The sequence below is a fragment of the Dasypus novemcinctus genome, chromosome 13 (assembly GCF_030445035.2).
Source record: "Dasypus novemcinctus isolate mDasNov1 chromosome 13, mDasNov1.1.hap2, whole genome shotgun sequence".
Taxonomy (NCBI): domain Eukaryota; kingdom Metazoa; phylum Chordata; class Mammalia; order Cingulata; family Dasypodidae; genus Dasypus; species Dasypus novemcinctus.
This window is the reverse complement of record NC_080685.1, coordinates 50,708,388-50,733,210: the sequence shown is the minus strand read 5'-3', so window position 1 is coordinate 50,733,210 and position 24,823 is coordinate 50,708,388. Positions and strand designations below refer to the sequence as shown.

At 37.3% G+C, this 24,823-nt stretch overlaps 1 protein-coding gene, 1 non-coding gene and 1 pseudogene across 9 annotated transcripts in view; 2 read left to right on the top strand and 1 right to left on the bottom strand.

Moving 5' to 3' along the window:
* The window catches only part of DNM3 (dynamin 3), a 693,285-nt gene that overhangs the window by 161,345 nt on the left and 507,117 nt on the right, over positions 1-24,823 (bottom strand). The gene's annotated exons all lie outside the window — the stretch shown is intronic.
* On the top strand, positions 1,742-2,615 carry LOC139436342 (serine/threonine-protein phosphatase 2A catalytic subunit beta isoform pseudogene; annotated as a pseudogene).
* LOC111766161 (small nucleolar RNA SNORA16B/SNORA16A family) lies at positions 13,746-13,880 on the top strand. The gene has a single exon (XR_002798276.1). It is a non-coding gene; the product is annotated as a small nucleolar RNA SNORA16B/SNORA16A family (small nucleolar RNA).

Below are 24,823 nucleotides of genomic sequence, written 5' to 3'. Positions count from 1 at the left end.
GCCAGGATGCCAGGTCCATGTCAGCATTAATCATATCATGATCAAAGAGCTGAAAATATGTGGTTTGGTTATAACTGTAGGGGGTCTTATTTATAATGAAAAAATGTTATAAAGAAGAAAGATCACAATTTTAAATAGTTAATATCTAAATATTCTTTCTCACACCCAAATGCTAAAATAATCTGGTGTCACATAAATTAAGAAGCTATCTAAATAAAAATGGAAAAGTTAGGAGTGATTAGTTAGTGAAAACTCTTTTAAAAGCCCCGGCTTCTTGGGAGGACTAAGGTTCCCAGCCACTTTTCCTTCCCACCTTCATTGTTTCCTCTCCTCAAGGGGAAGAGGACTGACTGCTTTGACTGGTGAGTTATAAGGGAGAAATTGAGAAAGGTTGTGTCCACAGGACACACACATTTCTTTTCTATTGCAAGATGTTCTGGTGAGCTCTGCCCTGAGGTTGCTCTGCTGTGGCTGTGATTATTAAGGGGTGAAATATTAGCAAGAAATTATGTCACGGATCTAAAGTTTGTTTCATGCCTTATCTTTTATTCTGTGGTTTCTTAAAATGAAACAAACAAAACAGACAATTTTTAACTTGAAAGTGAAAGAAAAGGGTATGATATATTGGCTCTCTAAAACTCTAAAAGTGAGGGAGAGCTTTGAGGGGAAGGTGATGGTTTGGTTTCAGATGGGTTAAAGAGGAAATGACAGAAGGCCTCCTGATTTAAAAAGGCCTAGTAGGCAGTTGGAGATGTGGGACTGGTGTCTCAGGATAATAAATCTTAACCATGTTACATATGGCTGTGTTGCTGGGTGCCATGTGAATTTTGTTTATTTTATTTTAATACAGCTTATTTTAGTTTTGTTAATATTTTCCCATAGGAGGACAAGCCAAACAGCCACAGGTCATGTGTCTACTTGGGCATAACAAATATCAGACATATTAGCCAATATTACAGTATTATTTTAAAAAGTTGTTGTTGCAATCCAAACTTCACTTAGCCCAAAGCAATGAAAAATTTTAGAAGTGAATAAAAGGCAACTGGTGAAGAAAGCAGAGAGAGAACCACAAGTATTCTCAGTCTGTCTCCTTTAGTGAGAAGAGGCTGTGATAATGACCTGCCCAAGCTCAGCATTTCTAAAATCTAAGGAATAAATATAAATTGGCCATTGGCCCATTTGTGCCATGCCTTATGTGTTAGGGGAAAAAAATGCAACCCAGTCAGCACTAGTTTGGCCTCTTACCTTCAACATTTACTACATTTGAGAATCAGTGTATGTGGGATAACTTTCATTTGAGAAGATAACTCTTTTAAAAAGTCCTAAAAACAAGATTTATGAGGAACTAACAACACAAGCATAATCCCAGAAGGCATAGTGTTGATCACAAAACTAAACAGCAGTAATTGTGAGATAATATGGACAGTTACAGATACCTGTTAGCCCCCAAGCACCTAGAAAGAGATGAGAATTCTTAGAGCCAGGGACTGGGATGAGGATGCGTAGGCCAGATCCAGGAGTAGGTCCATGGTCATCACAACAGAGATTAGCTCCTAGCATTTTATTGAAATCAATGTTTTAGTACTATCCTGGTTGATCTGTATTAAACTCATCAAGCAATCTTCTACAGACACCAATTTAAAGTGAATTATTAAGAAAACTTAAATAAATCTGTAATTTAGTTTCTATAAAGGTCATGGTAGTAGTTATGGGGAGGATTATGCAGTGTACTTCTTTATAGATGGAAGAAATGAAGAATTTGGTTAAAGAAATTCTGACAAAAGAATGCAACATGGAAGAGGTTTGAGGTCCAGTCACCATCTGTGGAAATGTTCATGGGCAATTTCATGATCTCATAGAACTGTTTAGAATTGGTTGCAAATAACCAGACATGAACTATTTATTTATGGGAGATTATATTGACAGAGGCTATTATTCAGCTGAAACAGTTGTACTGCTTGTAGCTCTAAAGGTTTGTTACTTGGAATGCATCACCATTCTTCAAGGGAATCATGAGAACAGACAGGTCACACAAGTATAGAGGTTCTATAATGAGTGTTTAAGGAAATATGGAAATGCAAATGTTTGGAAACATTTTACAGATCTTTTTTACTATCTTCTTACTGTCTTGGTGGATGGGCAAATCTGTCTACTTGGTGGACTCTCACCATCCAATGATAAACACAGGATCCCATCAGGCACTTGATTGCCTACAAGAAATTCCCCATGAGGTCCAATGTGTGACCTGCCATGGTCAGATCCAGATGACTGTGGTGGTTGGAATATATCTCCTCAAGGAGCTGGCTATACTTTTGGGCAAGATATTTCTGAGACATTTATTCATGCTAATGGCCTCATGTTGGTGTCTAGAGCTCATCACCTGGTGAAGGAGGGATAACTGGTGCCATGACGGGAATGTAACAACAATTTTCAGTGCTCCAAATGATTATTATCATTGTGGTAACCAAGCTGCAATCATGGAACTTGATGTTCTAAAATACTCTTTCTGGCAGTTTGACCCAGCACCTCACAGAGGCAAGCCACGCCTTTCTTGTCATACCCCAGACTACTTCCTGCAGTGTCATTTTACAGTATTGCCACATATATTGACCTAATGGAAATGGGAAGAGCAACAATAACTCCAAAGTATCAGAGAATAGTTAATATTCAAAAAACTTTTCACACGGACCAAAAGATGTGCCATATAAAAATTCAAAGCCTCTTGCCATTAACAGCAGTGACCACTTTTAGAATGAATCAGGTCACTGTATGCTGAAGCAGAATTGTAGGTCAGGAAAACAGTTTCTGGCATAGCACTATTTGTATTTACTTTTGCTTCCTCTGAGAGACTAAAGATGTAAACATTAACACATTGTGACGTGGTTTAACTTCCATTTAGCTCTAGCTTTATTCAGCATGACTGCAGATAAGGATAGCAGCAAACAATCACTGGAGTTTAATGAAGATTTTTAAAAATAAATACCAAAGCCTCTTTCTCCTCCCCTCCTGTAAGATGTGTTACTGCACAAGAGCACTGCAGTGATTTTCATAATAAACTTGTGAACTAAGAACTGAAAAGAGAGAGAGAGAAAATGTCCCTACTCTCATGAAGCTTTTATTCTGGTATTATGTTATGTAAAAAAAAAAAATGAAGGTGGACATAATGGCAAGACACTAACAATCATTAATTTAGATTTTACTCTTGAGGTACTGAGCAATAATCCAATATCCCAAAGACATTTCCCCTCCCCCCAAACAAAACAAAACATCTGTTTTATTTCAGTAAGTTTCATTATTTTAACACTTACTTAAAAGACTAAAAATGATTCATAATCCAGATAAAGGAATCTTTACAAAGCCACCAGTGTTTTTTAAAAATTGCTGTTTAAGAATGTACACTACAAAGGAGTTTTTGACCAGAGAGCTGTTTAAAGAACAATGATTTCATGTTTTAAGACTAACTTTAAAACTGAGATGTCTTTGCCTTCCAGGAAAATTTAGCAGCTGTGGAGATTATTTCACTTCTTTTTCTTTCACATTTCACTGGATTTAATTTTAAGGGGGAAAAAAGATATAAAAGAGAAACTTGCATACAACACGGAACAAAACCTATTGCAAAACAAGCAACCACAAATTTTTAACCATAAAGAAAATACAAAGGCATCCCCAAATATCTTTTAAAAACTTAGCTGAGGAAGGTGATAACACAGCACTTTCCTACTGAAATTGACTTTTTCCCTTGCTAAACTTTGAAAATCACAATAAAATCAAGGTTGATTTGGTTTTCTATAGGAATGAACAGTAGAGTAACTTCTGCCTGGTGCTCTTTATTGGTCAAGTCCTTCCAGCCCACTGTGCCCAGTTCTGGGATCCACTAAAGAGATGGGGAATATCCAAGAGGGCAATGAATGTAGCTACAGGGTGACTAAAGAGGGGACAGGTGAGATTAAAGGGCCACGAGGAGATATCTTCGAGATGAAACCTGCAGGCAAAGCACTATAAGCAACAATATGAAGCCCCTTAGATTTTAGACATTGTCATTGAGGGAAGAGGAGAAGAAGAAAAATGAGAGCGTAGCACAAAGAGATATAAGGAAGAATTTTCTGATAATTCAAATGAGCCTTACTTAGCTAATCAGGTAGGTCTTTTCAGTGGGTTAGTGAGGCTATAATGTGCTCGAACTTCAGAAGGTAAAAGCTCTGGATTAAAACAGGAGCAGGATGATGCCATACAGCTGGAGGGCATGACAATATTTCTGACCCAAAGATGAAGTCTGAAGCCCAAGATGTACCATAAGCTGTCCAGGTGCCTGAGCTGGAGGACCGTACTTTTTTTCTCCCTCTGTATAAGGGAGAGATGTGAGTTTCCATTGGAGGTACAGTTACCAGATAAGAATGATGAACTGTATCTGTAGAGAAGAAATCTGAGAATCTCCAAGCAGAGTTAAGCCCATCATTTCAGTGATCTAATAAAAAATGCTTCCTCATAAAGTCAGCATGACTTTTAAATATTTGGAGTAGGCAAGCAGCTATCTCCTACATGGAATATTATCCCCTGTCAAAACTCTTACCAACCTATGTTTCTGGCAATTTCATTATTTTGAGTCTTGAGAGCTTTTTGTTTCCACAAGAATCAGTACTATGTGATGGAAAGAACACAGAATTTGGAATCAGACAGAGAAATTCAAACCATGGTACTTGTCAGTTATGTGATTTTGTCCAAGTTACTCAAGTTCTTAGAGCCTCAATTTCCTCTTTGGTAAATGGGGATAATACTGTCAAAGAAAGCTGTTTTAAGTATTTGAAATAATGTATGCAATGCATTTAGCACAATGCCTGGTATCTATTATTATTAAAATGCAAATGTTCCTGGATTACGTTATTAGTTCACAAGGCCTGATTCTCAGATGATATAACTGTCACAGTTCCAAATGAACCACCTACTTGAAGGAGGTAAAAGAATAAGCAGTTAGCATAAGCAAGGGGCAAGACCATGTACAAATTTCAAACTCCTCCACAGTTCTGCCCTGGGCTAAGTTAAAACACTGGAATCAACAGTCACAGAAACAAATATACATTTTCACCTTTTAATATATGTTAGATATGGTCTTACAGGTGGAATAGGACAACTCTTGGTCCCTTTCAATTCCAGCATTCTATGATTCTAAAATTTCAGAGCAAAGAAATTATTTTACTAAAGAATAAAAAAAATACGCATTAGAGTTTTCAAAGTATTGGTTGAGAAAGAAACAAGAACAAAACTGCTATACAAGGATGTTAACATTTAAAAGTAGAATTATAAATAATGGAGGAAATTCTGCAAACCAGAGTGGCTCATGTCATAAAGAATTTGTAAGATCATGTTTGATTATTTTATTTGTCCTTTTTATTAATATTCAGTGGCCTTCCAGATCTCATCACTTTTTTACATTTAAAGTCTGTTTTGTGTGACACCAGTAAAGCTACTCCTGCTCCCTTATGGTTACTATTTGCGTGAAATATCTTTTTCCAACCTTACACTTTCAGTCTATTTGCTTCCTTGGTTCTAAGGTGAGTCTCCTGCAGACAGCATATGGATGGCTTATATTTTCTTATCCATTCTGTTGGTCTGTGTCTTTGGATTGGGGAGTTTAATCCATTAACATTCTGTATTATTACTATAAAGACATTACTTACTTCAGCCATTTTATCCTTTGACTTTCATATGTCATATCTTAATTTGTCCATATTTTTCCCTTTTCGGTTACCCTTTCTGGTATTCTTCAGTTCTACAATCTCCTCCAAGCCTCTCACTCTTGTCTTTTCTTTCCTGGCTGCAGAACTCCCTGTAGTGTTTAATTGCAGAGCTGGATCTTGTTTATGAACTCTCTTGGTTTCAGTTTATCTGTGAATATTTTAAGCTCACCATAATATCTGAAGGACAGTTTTGCCAGATAAAGAATTTGTGGCTGGCAGTTTTTTCCTTTCTGTACCATAATTATATCATACCACTGCCTTCTTGCCTCCATCATTTCTGATGAGAAATCTGCACTAAGTTCTTATAGGTCATTGCTTGTATGGGCTGTTTCTCTTTTCCCTTGCTGCTTTCAGAATTTTCTCTTTATCTTTGGCATTTGACATTCAGCATATTATGTGTCTTATGCTGAGTCTAAATGGATTTATTCTAATTGGGGTACACTGTATTTCCTGGACATGTATATTCTTTCATGAGCGTTGGGCAATTTTCAGCCATTATTTCCTCAAATACTCTTTCTGCTCCCTTTGCCTTCTCATACTCCCATAACATGAATGTTGGTGCAATTAGTGTTATCATTCAACTCCCTGAGCCCCTGCTCAAGTTTTTCCATTCTTTTCTCTCTCTGCTCTTTCTCTTCAACTTCTGATGTTCTTTCCTCTAAGTTGCTGATTCTTTCTTCCATGACTTCAAATCTGTTGTTACGTGCCTCTATTGTATTTTTAAAAAAATATTTCTCTCCCTTCCCCCCCATTGTCTGCTCTCTGTGTCCATTCGCTGTGTGTTCTTCTGTGTCTGCTTGTATTCTCATCAGGAGGCACTGGAAATGTGTCTTTTTTGTGTGTGTACTGTCTTGCTGTGTCAGCTCTCTGTGTATGTGGCACCACTCCTGGGTGGGCTGTGGTTTCATGCGGGGTGGCTCTCCTTGTGTAGGGGCTGTTCCTTGCACACGGGGGGCACCCTTACATGGGGGCATCCCTGTGTGGGCTGGCACTCCTTGCATGCAGCAGCACTGTGCATAGGCCAGCTAAACACACAAGCCAGGAGGCCCTGTGTACCGAACCCTTGGACCTCCTATATGGTAGTTAGACGCTCTATCTGTTGAGCCACATCTGCTTCCCCCTGTATTGTATTTTTAATCTCATTGTAGCTTTCATTCCCATAAGCTGATATTTTTCTATCGAAGATCACACATTTTTCTTTGTGCTCACTTGGTGTCTTCATAATGTCTTTTATTTCTTTAGCCATGTTGTCCTTCAATGATTTAGGAGATTTGCATGAACTTCATTGATTAGCTGTTTCAAGTCCTGTGTCTTATCTGGAGCTATGATTTGTTCCTTTGTCTAAGTCATACTTCCTTTTTCTTTATATGGCTTGTAATTTTTATTTTTTGCTGATGTCTAGGTATCTGATTCTGATGCTGAGTTTATTTTTACTCTGATGCACTGTTTCTCTTGCCTAGATAGTCACTGTTCAGTAGCTATATGCTACCTCTGTTCTTTTACTCTTGGGTCACATTATTCTAGGTATTTAGGATTGCCCCTGTTTAACTGCTCAAACCAGGGCTAAGGACCCAGTAAAGGAGTGCAGACCAGTTTTCAAGGGACTTAATAAATAAATAAATAAATAAATAGGGAAGCAGGTGGCTTTGCCCAATATTTATTTATACTTTTATTTATTTATTTATTTATTTATTTATACTTTTCCGGTCTGGCCAGCAGATGGTGCCCTTTAGCAGACATCTCAGCTCAGATCTCAGGTGCTGGGGGGAATGCCTTTAGAGTTAAGTCCTTAGGTGGGTGGGCCATGTAAGAAGCAATGTGTTCAGGGTTGGGCAAGCTTCACAAACAAACTCTCAGAGGTGTTCTCTACCCTTGGTCGGCCACACCCTCTGTCCCTCTGCCTCCTCCATAACCAGCCTGTAGCAGTAGGGAGAGTGTCTGAGAAGGAAATTATCTTTAGTCCCCTGCCAGCAACCAGGGCAAACAATGTTGCCACCCCACATGGCCTGGAACAGTGTGATCTCTCCAATGCAGCAGACCAAGTTCACTGGCCAAAATCTGAATTTGCTGTAGACTGAGTCCCTCCTTCTCCCCTTTCCTTGGGGAAGAGGAACCTTATAACCCCTTCACTCTGCAGTCACTGCAGTCTACTGCTGCTGCAGTCTGCCAACTGCTATGTGCTTTGTAGGTGGGGGGAAGGGTGCCCGCTTTTACAGCTCTACTCACAGGATTTTTGAGACAGCTGAGACATATTTCCTTTGCCCCTCTCTCTTCTGGTTGGTGTCTCACCTTCCCCTGATGCCCTCAGCCCCAGAGCACCTCTCCAGACAGTCTCCTCCTGTCCTCTAGCCACTTTTTCTGGGAAAGAAGTGATCCCTCTCTCTTTCTAATTCTCCATCTTCCTGTAAGTTCCCTGGTTATTATATTTTTTAAGACTAATAATAATTTCTTATGTATAATTGATGTTTATAAAGCGATTTAACAGTGCTAAAAAATATACATCAATGCTTGGGTGCAAAGAACTGGCCCAGGGAATGTGTCACTTTCTATGTCAGCTTGCTTCAAGCTTGCTAACATTGAGGAAAATGAGATCTCTTGGCCGCAAAATTTACTCATTCACTAGAATTTGTAGATCATGGATAAAAGGAATAAATTTCAAGAAAATGGTTCATCTGGACCATCTCTTGCACCATTGTAACAATCTTCAGGCTTCTTTCCCTGTATTTTGCTTTGCCTCCTTTCAATCTACTCTGCATTTCACAGGAAATACATTCTATTCCATGCTATTGTCAGTTCCCTTCTAAAAATCTGGATGAGTTCTTTACTATATAGTTTCAAAACTTCAGACCTGCTTCAAAATTTCCCACTATTTAGTTCTGCTATCTCTTTCTCTCTCCCCATCAGCATGTATTCAGAAAATCTTATTACATTCAGATTTCATAATCTTGAGTTATAAATCTTCTCTTTCCATCGAAGCAAAGCTTTCTGTTCCCTGAACACACTTTTCAGTTTGGCTACAATTTCCTGTATTCCAGTCTTCATATGTGGGATGACACTTCAATCCATTCTTTTTACCTCATTCATAACAATATTTCAGAATATCTTCATAATGTTTGGCTTCAGCTACTCCTCTCATCTTGTACTGAACGTATGTATGTATGTGTAAAACTTGTATACTATTAATTTTCATAACTTTGAGTTCTAGTGACACTCCTTATAAATTTTTCATGAATGTTTTTCTGTTCTTTCCTAATATTAGCTTGGAATCCCTTATGAATGGCTTTTTAATGTTCAATAAAATAAAATTATACATGTAAAAAGTAGATTGTAAAGTGCCATATAAATATTAAGTATTGTTTTTTTAAAATCCTCACAGAACATGCAGTTACCATTACATAAATGTTGACTGATGTTTAAGACTGAAAGAAAAATGCAGCAAGCCCATAGATTTGATTAAGAAGCAATACCAAAATTTACTCACTCACTCTCTCATTCCTGAATAACCACTATATGCCAACCAGTGTTCTAAGTACTGATGATATAGCAGTGAACAAATGAGATTAAATTCTTCTTTGCAGAACTGATTCTCTAATGGGAAAGACAGAAAATAAATAAGAAATGAATAAAATACCAAATAGTAAAGTGTCATGAATAAAATATAGCAAGAGAAGGGAACAGAAGGATGAAAGTGTCTCTTTAGAGAATGTGATCAGAAAATGAGGTGGTGACATGCCAGGGGAGTGACTGAAGAATGTGAATGGTTTGTGAGAATTTCTGGGGAAAAGCATTCCTGTCAAAGGGAAGAGCCAATTCAAAGGCCTAGAGACAGGAACATATTTAAGGAAGAGTAAAGATGCCAGCTTCGCTGGAGTAGAATGAACAATGGAGAGTAGTGGGAAATAAGTCGAGAAAAATAGCCAGAAGTCAGGGACTCAGAGGCCATAATAAGTTTGGATTTTTTCTGAGAGTGATGGAAAGAGAATGAGAGAATTTAAGCAGAGGTGTATAGGATATAATTTATTTCTTTTGAAAGATTTCTCTGGTTGCCGTGTCAAAAACATGTTAACCATAGGGTGGTAAGACTAGAAATAGGGAGACCAATAAGGAGTCTACGGCAGTTATCCAAATAAGAGATGACTAGATTAGGAAGGTGGAGGTTGTAAGAAGAGTTTGAATTCTTAACATGCATCCAAGGAAGACCCATGATATTTTCCTGAGGAAGTGAGGTTGTGGAAAGTAAGGGTAAGAGAGGAATTAAGGATGACTCCTAAGTTTCTAGCATGAGCAACTGGGAGATTGGAGAAGGACCAAGTCTAGGTGGGGAAATCAAGAGTTTGGTTTAAACTGGAGTTGGTAAGAAAGAGAATGGATATAGATTTGAAGCCCAGGAAAAAGGATTCAAGTTGGATATGCCCAATAGAACAAGGGCATTCTCAATATTTTCATATGAGGACACTGGTAACTGAAGCATTCAGTATCTCACTAAGGTTAAGACTGATGACACCTGATAGACAGCATTTAAGCAGACCAAAGTCATGAGTTTGCTAATTGTTTCATCTTAATTTGGGAAATTACTTAGGTGCAAGTTCTTATATACTAGTATATAGTACATAAAAGACATAAATGTACTTAAAAGACCCTGCATCAAATACACTGGTCTACAATCCAAATCTACTCAATGAAATATTTTTAAGCTTGTGCATTTGAAATGAATAAGCTTCTAATATAAACATCTGGATATTAAAAGAAATTTAAAATAGCCCTATTGTTCACTTCAATGTAAAATTTTTATTCTCATGCTTTCTCATAAATGAATTGTTCCTTCCAAAGGTGATGAAGCATCAATCCTTTTTTCAACATGCACACTCATGCACTTCCTACATTGAAAGGAGAAAAATGACTTGCAGTCTGGCATGGTTATGTTTATAAAACCAGATTGCTAGTGAAAATAAGCAAAGCAAATTTCAGCAACAGAAAACTGGCCTAACTCCCTGGGTTAAGCATGGGGAGTCTGATCTCATATCCCAGGAAAAGTCACAGTGATAATAGAAACTACCAGAGAAAGAGCATTTTAACCTCCAAACCAAATTAAATCAATCACTAAGGCCTGCTGGGGTTCTTCTCTCATCAGCACGTGTTGAGGGTTTATACGGAAATGCAGCCGAACTAAAAGCAGTAAAGCTAATTCTACGATGTGACACAAGCTGAGTTTGTATACTTATATAACAAGTAACATGCTGATGCACCCAATTTTTAAGTGAAGACAGGATGAGGCAGGGGATGTTTTTGAGGAAAAGGGCTAGTCAATCACAATTGTCTTCTCCCCCATGGCATAGCAAAGAGTAAATAGTGAATGTTTCCCTGATGACAACTTATTTGTTACCTATTGTGAAACACTAATGGCAACACATGCTTCTGCAAAAGGGCTATAAATTATGAGTTGTGATAAAAACTTGGCATTAATAAACATTTAAAAAATACTGGGAATACTGACCTTGGGCAATGAAAAGAGCTATTTATGCATCTAAGGAAAATAGATTGTACAGCACTTTGCATTTTTGGGTTCTGTGGTACCTTAGAGTTAAAAAAATTAAAATTCTGGGTCAAATCTAGGTTCCACCTCAAGAGTATTCCATGTAAAAATGAGAGCTCAGAAAACATATTAGAAAAGGCAAAGAAGATTTCCTTGGAATCAGCCTCCAAGCTCAGAGATGCTTTCCTTCTGGAACATGCTATTTTTGATGCAACCAAATTTTTGTATAATTCCTTAGGAAGTATCTCTATCATTTTTCAGGGTTAATGAAATTTATTAAGACTGTCATTTACAGTAAAGCAGTGCAGCCTACATTTTTTCCCCAAAGGGTCATTCCTCATCCTCGTAATTTACAATTTCATGGGGGTAAACCATAGTTACATAATCTGATGACATTAACACTTTGAAAAATCTCCTCTCCTTTTTTTCAGAATGAAGCAACCTAGTCCTTTTGGTATGAATACCCCAGGTAGCTTTCTTACCTCGTCAATATTTTAATTATCATTTACAGGGTCATCTCCAGTTACAGTAAACATTTCTTGCAATTTACTGAGAAGTTTTTGTTTATAATGTTCTAAGTATAAGAAACTGATTTTGTACAAAGACAGTACATTTTCTATTCTTGATGATCTCCAATTGTTTGTGGAATTCCTAACCACATCAATGTATTCCATAGACATTTGCGAAGACAAGTTTACAGGAACTCCTAGGTCCTTTCACTCATTGCCCTCAACCAGAGTACAAGATTCTAAAAGGAGAGTTTGAGCTATTTTCCTCTAAATACATGACAACTCATTTTTTTCCACATTGCAATTACTCTGCCATTTTCTTGCTCAAAACTAAAGTCCTATAAAATTTTCTGAAGACTATTTTTTCCCTACCCAAGAGAATTTGATATGAAATTTTGAATTTTTACAATGTATTTCTGCTTATTTATATACACATTAAGGTGTGTTTGAGTGTCTGGAATCTGGGAAACTGGGAGCCTACGAAATCACATTTGTTATATACCATGTCATTGACAGAAATATCCAATTCCTCCCAATACAAACTGAGAGACCTGAATGCAGATTACAGGGACCATTTTTGCATCTATTAGAACTTACCAGATAGCCTAGCATATAATACATGCTTGATAAAATGCTTGTAAGCTAGATAATTTCTACCCTCAACCTGCATTCTCTAAGACAGTTTCTTGGATACATATTTTTTTAGAAAATCATTCTTTCACAATTCCATAATGATTCAGATTTGTTAATAAACTTTATGGCAAACTTGCTCATAGCTATTTGAAAGCTTGTATATATACTTAATGATTGTTGATTCTCCATTGCTTTACATATTTAACCTCAGAAAACTTACAGATAGTAAGGTGTGTTCCTTCTTAAAGCAATTATCTTGCCTTTTCTCTTTTAGTTCTAACACCTTGATTATAATTTTTATCAGTTTAACTAATATGAAAGCAAAATTCCTGATTTCTGATTCCCAAAATCACTTCTGGAAATACTCTGAACCTCTGATTCTTATTATGAATCACATTCATGACTGGAAAATTATATTTAACATGAACTCTTGCTCATCAAGGAAACGGGGCATTATATTAAGCATTTTGATTAAATTAGAATAATTTAAGAATAACATCATTCTCGCTGAATAGGGTTTAGACCAGTTTGGGTGATGAATTCATGAGGCAAGTTGCATGTGCTGTGAGCTACATACTCAGTCATGCTGTGGGGCCATGTATTAGATTCCAAAACAGAAAAAGGTACTTCACCACAGAAAGTTTGAAAAGCAGTGCTTTAGGAGAAAATTCTCTAATTTTAAATTTCTGTATTTAAGATGAAGGATATTTATCAAAAACCCTTTGCACTTAGTGAAAACCCATCTAATAGGTGGCTAAATGTTTCTTATCTTTCATCACTTCTCAGACCTATCATAGTGTAGGGGAGTAGAGGAAGATGACATCTTTTCTCTAGACTACCAAAGAGGGTCCCTCTCCTTCTGCCTGCAGCTCTGGGTCCTTTCCCTTCTGAACCGAATTAGAAAGCAGAGGAAATGTTTATGTGCCTTGATGAGAGGTCTACCCTTTCTAGCCACATCTGTATCTCCACATATCCTTCTCAGAAATCAGCCCATTTCCAAAGTTTTCATCTCCTTATCAGTCCTAACCTTTTTGATGTTTTGTGTCGCTGGCACCCATCTTCATCAGAATCATCACAGATAAAAGGATAATAGTAGATAATGGGAGTAAATAAATTCGCTGGAAATTCCACAACTGCTTTGGGTTTTGTGGAGGGTGAGCAGAATGGGCCTGAATGATATGAGTTTGACTGCTAAAATAAACCTCTCCATCAACTTAGCCTGAAATGAGTCTGACTTTCCAGATGTGCATTGTCCTCACCTTCTGCTTTAAGAAATGAACATGTGAAAATCTAATTTGGTAGTCAGTAGACTCTTGGTTCTTAAAAACTAAGAGAAGTTGCTCTCATCAAAGCTGCAGCTGCTTCCACATAGCTACTGTAGTCAAAAAGGAGCCCAAAGTGACAGTTTTCCTTGACCGTCGCCAACCCGTTCGCTCTAACTGATCTGCAACATTTTGGGAAAAGACAGTTTTCTTTTTATCTGCTGTTTCTCAGTTGTGCTGATGGAAGATTCCAGGATGACTGTGGTCTTTCAGGGGAGTGAAGACTCTCAGGGATCATGACTAGGTTTTGAAAGGAGGGATCCTCAGGACCTGGCGACCCCTGAGTTTCCACACAGTGTTAACAAGCCTGAAGATACCAGCTTGCTGCTGGAGCAGATCTGTGATACCTAGAAAGCTATCTTCACCTGTAATTATGGACCTATGGTTGGGAGAAGCACTGTGGAAAGAGGCAGGCTAAAAGACACCTGTCTGATTATAAGATGGAAATTGTGAACATGGCAAGCACAGTCTTTTGCTTTTTTGCTTAGTGCTTATACCTCTTATGCCTGGCATGTTGGTGACCAATAAAAGACTACTCTATGGGAGAAAACAAAACTAAACTAAAACTAAAAAAAACTAAGAGAAGCAGCCAACAGAATTACTTACACAATAAGTGGCATTATGGCAAGCAAATAAGCCTTGAATTGATACCACACCATTAAATCATTATATCATGTATTGCTTAACTGCCACTTCAGTAATAATCTAGATTAACAGTTCTCAAAGTATTTTCTGGATTCCCCAAGACCCTTCCAGGGGTCCCCAAGACCCTTTCAGGGGGGTCTCAAGATCAAAGCTATTTCCATAATAATGCTAATTTGTCTTTTTTCACTTTATTCTCTTACAAGTTTACAGAGGAGTTTTTCAGAAGCTTCGTGACATGTGATGATGTCATCACTCAGGGGGCTAATGGAAGGTGAACTTGCGTAGTCTTGTGTTTTCTAGAATTTTCAAAAGTAGTATTTGTGGGAAGTGGATGTGACTAAAGTGACTGGGCTCCCATCTACCATCGATTGGATTCCTGGGACCTCCTGGTAAAGGCAAGCTGGCCTGTGCAGGGAGCAGGCCTGAGCAGTGAGCTGGTCTGAGTGGCAAGTTGGCCCATGTGGAGTGTTGGCCAGTGCAAGAGTGCTGGCCCGCAAAGGAGGGCTGACCTACATGGCAAGCTGGCCCAAGCAGAGAGCTGGCGCAGCAAGATGATGCAACCAAAAGAGACACAAAGGAGAGACAATAAGAGATGCAACGGTCCAGGGAGCTGAGGTGACACAAGCAATTGAGTGCCTCTCTCCCACTCCATGAGGTCCCAGGATCAGTTCCTGGTACCACCTAAAGAGAAGACAAGCATATTCAGAAGAATACACAGCGAATGGACAGAGTGCAGACAGCAAGTGCAAACAAGGGGGGAGGGTGTTTAAAAAAAAAGTATTTGCATTTTCAGAGATCAACTCAATACTTCTACCATGTACCTACTAGCTATTTTGGGCTATATATGTTATAATCTATGAAACCTCATAATCACCTAATAAATTGTTATTTTGATAGCGTAAAGATTTTCTTGTACCTATGTAAGAATCCAAGAAGCAAATACAATTTGTTGTCTTGCCTTGCAATACTTTAAAGTTTCCTAAGTTAAAAGTTTTATATAAAACATATATATTAAAATGTAATACTTTATTATAGAATAAAAATGTTTGTAATATACTTTTCTTATATTTAAGGATGGATCATTGCTTTAAAAACTGGGATTTAAAAATTTACTTTCTCAGCCCTTAGCTGCAACATCTACATCTAAAGATGCTGAAAAAATGACAGACATAGAGAATTCTCTGACTCATGGAAGGGAGTAATTTCCAAAGAAATAGGACAAAACTATAAATAAGAAACAATACCATGATGAAAGCTATCTTTCCCTTGCCTTAATAGATGTTTACAATTTACTTTATTGTCTTATGCCACTGAACATTTTTTGAATAGTATTGTAATGCCAGTTAAGTTATGGTATTATTTTGAGACCAAATATTGAATGTCAAAAAAAGAGAGAGATCAAATATTTTAAATATATACATGGTGAGTTCTTTGAAAGTTAAATTTTGTTAGAGTTTTCAAACTAGAAATTAAAAGGCCACTGTAGCATAGCTTGGGGAGATTTGTATTGCATTGACTGTAAAAGCACACACTTCAGCTAAAATGCTTATGAAGAAAGCTTTATTTAAGTGGACACTGCTGAATGCCTTCTGGATAAAAAACTAAAAGAAATCACTGTCACTTTCTAATGACAGAATAACTTGTCTAATTAAAGATTGAGTTGCTGACATGAACCCCGAGTTAAAAATCTCATCTCCTGAATTGTAACTTTACCTTAGAATGGACAAATCTAAGGACATGAACACACTTGCTGTTTTGATCATATGTGTCCAGTATAGCACCAACTAATTCCAAAAGATCTTCTTTTATGTGAATGCTTATCAACATATAAGCATTGCTGAAAGAGCCAAATGTAGAATGATTTTTTATGGCTTATCTTGCAACAACTGTGTTAGCAATTTGCACTGATAGTGCAAAAGAAATGGTGGGTAAACTTTTGGCATCTTTGTACAAATCAAGACTGTCACTGGTAATATATGGCTGACAGGGAGCTGTACAGAACATGTGTCCAGGGTGCATGGTAATGTTTGGATATACTCATAGTGGCAACAATTAAAAACCACAGCAGGGGGGGTACTGGATTCCTGGCCAATGGTGTTCTGTCATGGTCCCTAGGGGAGCAGCGATAGTCTCCCAGGTACAGCGGCGGGGACCGGGAGGGAGTGAGGGTTCAACAGTGAGCCCCTGATGCTAATGACTATGCTTGTGAGCCGATAAGCCTAAAATAAGAACAAGGCCTAGAGCAACATTGTGCCTGGGAATTTCCTCCTGTCAGCCTTCATGTTACTCAAATGTGGCCAGTCTCGAAGCCAAACTCAGCATGTAAATGCAATGCCTTCCCCCCAGCGTGGGACATGACACCCGGGGATGAGCCTCCCTGGCACCGAGGGACCACTATCAACTACCAACTGATGATGCAACTGGAAAATGACCTTATACGGAAGGTTCAATGTGGATCAGCAGAATATCCCTGTCTACATAAAATAACATGACTTTAAAATGCTGTTTGACCTAAAGTAAGGGGGAAATGGAAAAGAGAAATGAGTTTATATGGCTACGAGTTTCTAAAAAAGAGTCTGGAGGCTGGCAGAAGGATTGCCCTCATGCACAACTGAGCAGAGTCAGAGAGACAGATAAAGCAGATACAACCCCCAGATATCGGTTCCTTCGAGGGCTAAAGAGACCCATGGGAGTTATGGTCATGGCCGATGGGGTTGAATACCAGGTCAGATGGCCCCTTTTTGGAACTGGTGTTTATGTGTGATGAATCTGGACTCAGATGGGATCTTCCTTCATAAGACTTTCATGCTAGGGTGATGGAGGTGCAGTTAATGTTGGGGTTTAAGATATATTTAGCGGATTTGAATCTCTGGACTGACAATGTGATAGCCAGGTCCTGAGCCTCAACAGACTCCAGCACCTACAATATGATTTATTGGACTTATCACACTCAGCTAAGATGGAGTTGAAGAAGGACAACCACCACACCATGGAGCCTAGAGTGATTACAACTGAAAGTGGGAGGATTGCATCCAACATCCATGTGGAATCTGAGCCTCCTCTTGACATAGAGGTGCAATGGACACAACCAATCCAATGTCCACATAGAAGAGGTGGCATTGGATTGGGAAAAGTGGACATGGTGGCTGATGGGTATGGGGAAAGGCGGGAAGAGATGAGAGGTGGAGGCGTCTTTGGGACATGGAGCTGCCCTGGATGGTGCTTCAGAGGCGATCACCGGACATTGTGAGTCCTCACAGGGCCCACTGGATGGAATGGAGGAGAGTATGGGCCATGATGTGGACCATTGACTGTGAGGTGCAGAGGTGACCAAAGATGTACTTACCAAATCCAATGGATGTGTCATGATGATGGGGACGAGTGTTGCTGGGGGGGGGGGAGAGGTGGGGTGGGGGGGGTGGGGTTGAATGGGACCTCACATATATATTTTTAATGTAATATTATTACAAAATCAATTTAAAAAAATGTAAAAAAAAAAAAGACTGTCACAAAGCTATAACAATAATTCTGTATTCTTCACTGCTATGTGCTCAGAGTTAAAAGAAAAAGCCAGTTTCCCTTAAGAAATGCTGGATGAAGCAGTAAAAATATTTATTTTATTAAATATAGATCCTTGTGTACATGCCTTTTAATATTCTATGTCACAAAACGATAAGTATACATAAGCACTTTTGCTGCATACTAAACTGGTTGTCTTGAGAAAAGGCAGTAATGAAATTAAATTGTAAACTGAAACTAGCTGCTTTCCTTCATGAGATACATTTTTACTTGGAAGACTGATTATTAGACAATCTATAGTTACTAAACATTGAACTTTAGGCAGACATATTCTCAAAATGAATGAGAGCCTATCACTTCAAGGAAAACAAATGAGTATTTGTGGACAATAACGAAATTTGGCTTCCAAATTTTGGAAAACTTGTATCTCATAATGGATTTGACAGCTCCCTCTTTTCTAATGAGACTGGTGGTGACATAATGAACATGATCTATCTATCTATCTATCTATCTATCTATCTATCTATCTATCTATCTATCTATCTATCTATCTGTCTACACAAACCCACATACTCACACACATGTATGTATATTGAAAGGTGTAAACATTTGGAAGACCTATATAAATAAGTCAGTATTTTCCAAATGAAAAATGTATGATATTAAAAAATCACTTCTAAGTAAAAATTTCATTCAAAGTGCAAGACAGACCAATAGATTTTAAAGTGGCAAAGTTTGAAAAGTTCATTGACATGATTTCAGATTCCACATTATAATAAACTTTAAGAAACCATTACTAGTGAGTTTTGGTGAGGTGTCAAAGAATAAACACAGGGAAGCAGACTTGGCCCAGTGGATGGGGCATCTGCCTGCCACATGGGAGGTCCGTGGTTCAAACCCCGGACCTCCTTGACCCGTGTGGAGCTGGCCCATGAGCAGCGCTAATGCGCGCAGGGAGTGCTGTGCCACGCAGGGGTGTCCCCCGCGTAAGGGAGCCTCACCTGCAAGGAGTGCGCCCCGTAAGGAGAGCCGCCCAGCGTGTAAGAAAGTTCAGCCTGCCCAGCAATGGTGCTGCACACACGGAGAGCTGACGCGGCAAAATGACGCAACAAAAAGAGACACAGATTCCTAGTTCCGCTAACAACAACAGGCGCAGACAAAGAAGAGTGCATGGCAGATGGACACAGAGAACAGACAAGTGGGGCAAGGGCGGAAGGGGAGGGAAATAAATAAAATAAATCTTAAAAAAAAAAGAATATATACAATTATTTGAAAGCTCTATAAAACACTCTTCTCTTTTCCATCTACATATCTGTGTGAGGCTAGATTTTCTTCATATACTTCAACCAAAACAACATATTGCAATAAGTTGGAAGCAGAAGCAGGTATGAGAATCCAGTTGTCTTCTGTTGACTCAGACATTAAAGAGAGTTGCAAAATTGTAAAAATAATACCTCTCCTCACTAATTTCCAAACTATAGTTTTTAATATTTACATGAAAAGGATTTATTATACTATTTTAAAATGAATTTATAAATGAATATTAAAAGTTTTTCTCATTTTAAATTTCTAACAGTATAATCACTGATGTGCTGATAAATGTTTAACAACTGATTTGCTAAGGGAAAAAAGTCATGATTTGTAGCATTTGCCAATTTCTGTGGTATAAATATTCCCATTATAGTCTATTTCAAGCAATAACAGGATGTCAACAGGCTCACAAATTCCTGATATAGTCCATATAATACACATTAAATAAAGCTCTTTGGGGTCCTCAACAATTTTTAAGAGTGGAAAGTGTTCCTGAGACCAAAAAGTTTGAGAACCACTGGTATGGAGTTTATATAAAACAAGTTTATTTTTAAATTACAGTGTAATAATCAAAATGCAGAAAATTTTTAACTATTTTAGCACACTGATAGAACAACCAAGTTGCAAACATTTATCTATTTTCTAAAGCAAAAGCATTCTATAATAGTAAAAAGAATACAGGCTAATATTTAGTAGTCTAATACATATCACTCTTACTTTTGCCTATACAATATTTCAGTGATATGTGTGGATTGCAACACGCTGAGAGCAAACCAGACACTGTGTTTGAATATTCAAAACGCCTCTCGGCAATTGTATTTTTTGAAACTGTTTCTTTATGTGCACAGTATTTTCCTGACATTTTAAGAAATGAACAGGCAGTTTCAAAATTAAAAAAAAAGAAAAGAAAAAGACTTGCAACAGTTAGGCTCTGCAAATATTTTCTTTATGAAACCATGCATCTGCTTGGAGTTAGCTGCAGAGTGTGACTAACGTCTTCTACCAAAGCATGTGCCATGTCAGTTCTCTCTGCTGTGGCTGTGTTTGTTAATTAAAATTAATTACACATGCCAGTAAATAGTTTCCCTCTGAATGTAGCAAATGAAAGCAGAATAATAAAAATTTATATTCAAGGTATATAATTCAAATCTTCACAATATTTCCTCTCAGCAGGTATACTCACTAAAGATATTCTTTATGGGTACGTTGGGTCCATACCAAATCAACTGAAGAAAAATAAAAATATATTATGCATGCAACTTTTAAGTTCCCCAAATTCCTGATTTCTAAGTAATTTGACAGTGTAAAATGCCAAGCTTTTAATTAATATTCTTGAATGTATAATTGGATATAGTTCAATGATCTTCACATAGCTTTATATGTCCACAATGTTTCTTTGGTTTAAAGGCTTTTTGCAAATACAAGGACTCTTAGCAAGGGACTACTGATTTTTAGTAATATGTCAGAACCGTATATGACAACAGCAGTAATAATGGGAAACACTGCCAAAGAATGCCATGAATACATTGTTCAATTGTAAATGGATTTAAATAGCAACAGATTTGAATAATAACCTTCTTGGAACTTTTTCTATTTATTCTATTACCTGATGTTAAGTTTTCCCTTCAACATAGTAGGTTGTTTTACAGTATTCTACAGGCCATCTCTAAAAACCTGATTATTTCAGCTTGAGGGTGCCATGGTATCACAAAATCACCACCACACAGGCTGAAAGGAAGCTGTAGCACACAACTCACCTGACTGTACCCTTATCATAAATAACCAAAATGTAAATGCATTACTTAAAACAAGTCTGAAGCAAGCCATTTAACACATTGGATCCCGTTCTTTAGTTCAGAATGACTAACTTGTATTCAAAAAGAAGAGCTAAAATTTTAATAAAACTAGCAATATAATCTTACTTATAAACAAGCACATGTTTAAAGATATGGATTATTTGTACCAGTCTCTTTTTAAAATGAAATGCTAATCTATCAGACTTTCTCTTTGCACTTAACCACTGCAATGTCTAATTTAAAAACTGTGTGTTAGAACCGATCCTATCTTGTTCTGTAGTACGTTTGCAACTAGCGATTGTTCCCCTATCATTAATGAGCAGCAGCTGGGGCTATTTTATGGTTCCCAAAAGAAGGCACACTTCTGTCCCAAGCCGCAGTGTTTGCCTGAAGGGGGTGGGGGGTGGGGGAGTAGGGAATTGCCCATCAGCAAATAGTTGTTCTGGGAAGTAGGTGGGGAGCGGGCAAAATGTTTGTTCTGAAATCTTAGAAGAAAAGTAAACTTGCTGTGAGGGACATAATTTCTTTTTGTTCTTGAACTTTACATAGCCCTGTTCGTCTCATTCATCAAGACAGACCTTGGACAGGAACCTCCTGAACATGAATACCTCAAACACTTTGACCAAAAATCACCGCTGGTGCTTTTAATGGCTTAAGATACATCTCCAGTTTAAATCCTTGGGAAGAAAGGAACTAAAACTAAGTTGCTGATTCTATCCTCTCAAACTCTTTGCTTGAAATCCCCAAAGTCTTCTGAGTAAAACAATGCTCAATTCCCCTAAAAAATGGATAGGACTACACACCAGTGTTCTAAGCAAGAAGATTCTTCCAAAGACTTTTAATGGAGGTTGAAAAAGCTGAAAAGCACCAACTTGCTATTTTTCTACCACAGAAACAATCATCCAAGTAGGACATCGCACTCTTATTTCATTTCAGAGTTTAATTTGAAAACCTATGAAAAGAATTTAAATTGATTGCTTCAAGCCACAGATATTTCATATTCAAGCAATTATGTTGCCTTTCATGAAAATTTATCTTAGCTGTGAAATCAATGATCACAGACTGAGTTCATAAAAATATTACCAAATCATATTTGATTTCTTCATTCGTGTGGTTGGCGAATCAAATATATCAAATGGGCAGACAGTTTTGATTCTCCGATCCATATCTCTACAGGCTTGCTTTTGAAAACTTTCTTCCCCCCGGCCTCTGCTGTATCTAGGATTTCCTAATGATGCTATTTCACAAGCAGAGAGACACTTATAAAGGGAAAAGATGCAGTAGTGAGAATTGGGAAACTACTGTAATGTGCAGGATCAGAACCATATGACAACAAATATCTTTGCAGTGAGAGGTTGGAACAAAGGAAGAGAGCAGACCCAAAAACAGAGTTCTCGGATTCAAAATTAGACTTAACAACTTTCATGATATAAAATGTCCTTTTATTTACTTGCTAAACATGTAATTCTATCCAAATCCTGAACAGGGAAAGCACAGGATTTATCTTTCTAGATTTATAGTTAGAAATATATATTGCTATCATATTATGACCTCATAATCAATAACTGCAAAAGTCCTCAAATAGCTGTCCGATTCAGGTGAATGTAATACTTCTAGCAGAAACAAGAATTAGTGGAAAACTTAAGAATAGAAAAGTGGCTTTTTTCCTTCCTAACTTTTAAAAGTTCTGTATATTACAGAAAACCTTAATTTTTTAATGCTTTGTGAGAATTAAAGAAGAATTGAAGATTTAGAAAGCTTAATGTAGAAATCTACAAAGAATCTTTTAATAATAAGAGTAAAATTTGAAAATAGATGTGAGACTGAATTTAAAATAAAGCACTATCTGTATTTTTTTTCCTTAAAGGATAACACATGGAATTCTGTTTTGTTTGAATCAAGCAAAATTCTTTCTACAGCTGTACATAAGTGAAATATCTCAGGTCCTTGCTTTCTAAATGAAAGATTTCTTCTTGTCCTCAAACTGTTTGCTCAGAGTTTATATCTACACTTCCATTATCAGCCCACTCAAATCTGAGGCTGTAAGCTTCTGGAGCTTACCTACAGACCGGTTTCTTGGCAATAGGCATTCTGTATATCTTCTGCATATAACAGGGGAAAAGTTACCATCTATCCATTCATTCATTTATGCTATTGAGTTCCTACAATTGCCAAGCACTGTGTTAAGCCTGGGGATAAAGCAATGAACAAAACAAGCATTGCCCTTCCCATATGGAAAGTAGTCTAGCAGTTGAGACAAATACCAAATTCTTTATGGCATTAATTTTTAAAAACTTTTTTATCATGGTAAAATATACATAATGTAAAAATAATTTTAACCATATCTGAGTGTATAATTTGGTGACATTAAGTACATAGGCATCGTTGTGTAACTTTCACCACTATTTCAAGAATATTTCCATCATCCCAAAGAGAAACTCATACCCATCCACAATAACTCCCCATCACTCCCTCCCCTCAGCCCCTAGCCACCATTCTGTTTGCTGTCTCTATGAATTTGCTTATTCTAAGAAGTTCATATAAGAGAAATCATATAATATTAGTACTTTTGTCTCTGGCTTATTTCACTCAATATAATGTCTTCAAGATTCATTCATATTGTAATCCAAACTTCATTTTACACTCTGTCCCATGCAGTTTTGTAAGTTATGATAAAATATATAAAGGCCAGTATCTGTCATTGCAACATCATGCAGGACAATTCCAATGTCCCAGAAATATCCCTGTGTAACACCTATTTTTTGCTTTCCCTCCCCTCAGAGCCACTGGTGGCCACTTCCTGGAAAATACACGTTCTTCCATTAGTAGAATAACAATAAGTCTATAGTAGAATAATAATAAGTCTACTTTAGCTCATTGTTCCTTCCCCAGTCCTGAGAATTTAGGGATGGTGATGCCCACTCTACCTCTAATTGAGAGGAGGCTTAAATCCCATGGGGCAGATGGATGGAACTATCTTGCTTGAAATTGCAGACACTCTCTGTTCCTCGGAATGGGCGTTGTCCATTACATTTAACTTTTGAGGAACAGCCAAACTGTTTTCCACAGTGGCTGTACCATTTTATATTCCTACTAACAGTGTATTAGGGTTTCTATTTCTCTCCATCCTTACCAACACTTTTCTTTTTTTCTTTTTTTTTTAAATAATAGCTATCCCAGTGGGTGTGGAGGCGTACCTTATTATGGTTTTGATTTTCATTTCTCTAATGATTAGTGATGTTGCGCTTCTTTTCAAGTGCTTATTAACCATTTGACTATTTTCTTTGGAGAAACGTCTATTCAAGTCTTTTGTCCATTTTTAAAAATTACGTTGTCTTTTTGCTGTTGAATTGTAGGATTTCTATATATATTCTGGATATTAAAACCTTATCATATGATTTGTAAATATTTTCTCCCATTCTGTAGGTTGTCTTTTCACTTTCTTGGTAATATCCTTTGGTGAGCAAAAGTTTTAAATTTTGATTAAGTCTAATTTATCTATTATTTCTTTTGTTGCTTGTGTTGCTGGTATAAAATCTAAGAATCCACTGTCTACTACAAGATCTTGGAAGATATTCCCCTATGTTTAATTCTAAGAGTTCTATAGTTTTAGCTCTTATATTTAGTTGTTGATCCATTTTGAGTTAATTTTTTTATATGGTGAGAGGTATGGATACAAAATTATTCTTTTTCCTTTTTTCAATCAATTGGCAGCATAGATTTTCATACATATGTTAAGACTGTATTTGATACAGACATAAAATGCTTACCCTCAAGTTTTAATCTATGTATATTTTTTCTCTTTAATTTTTTAAAAAAA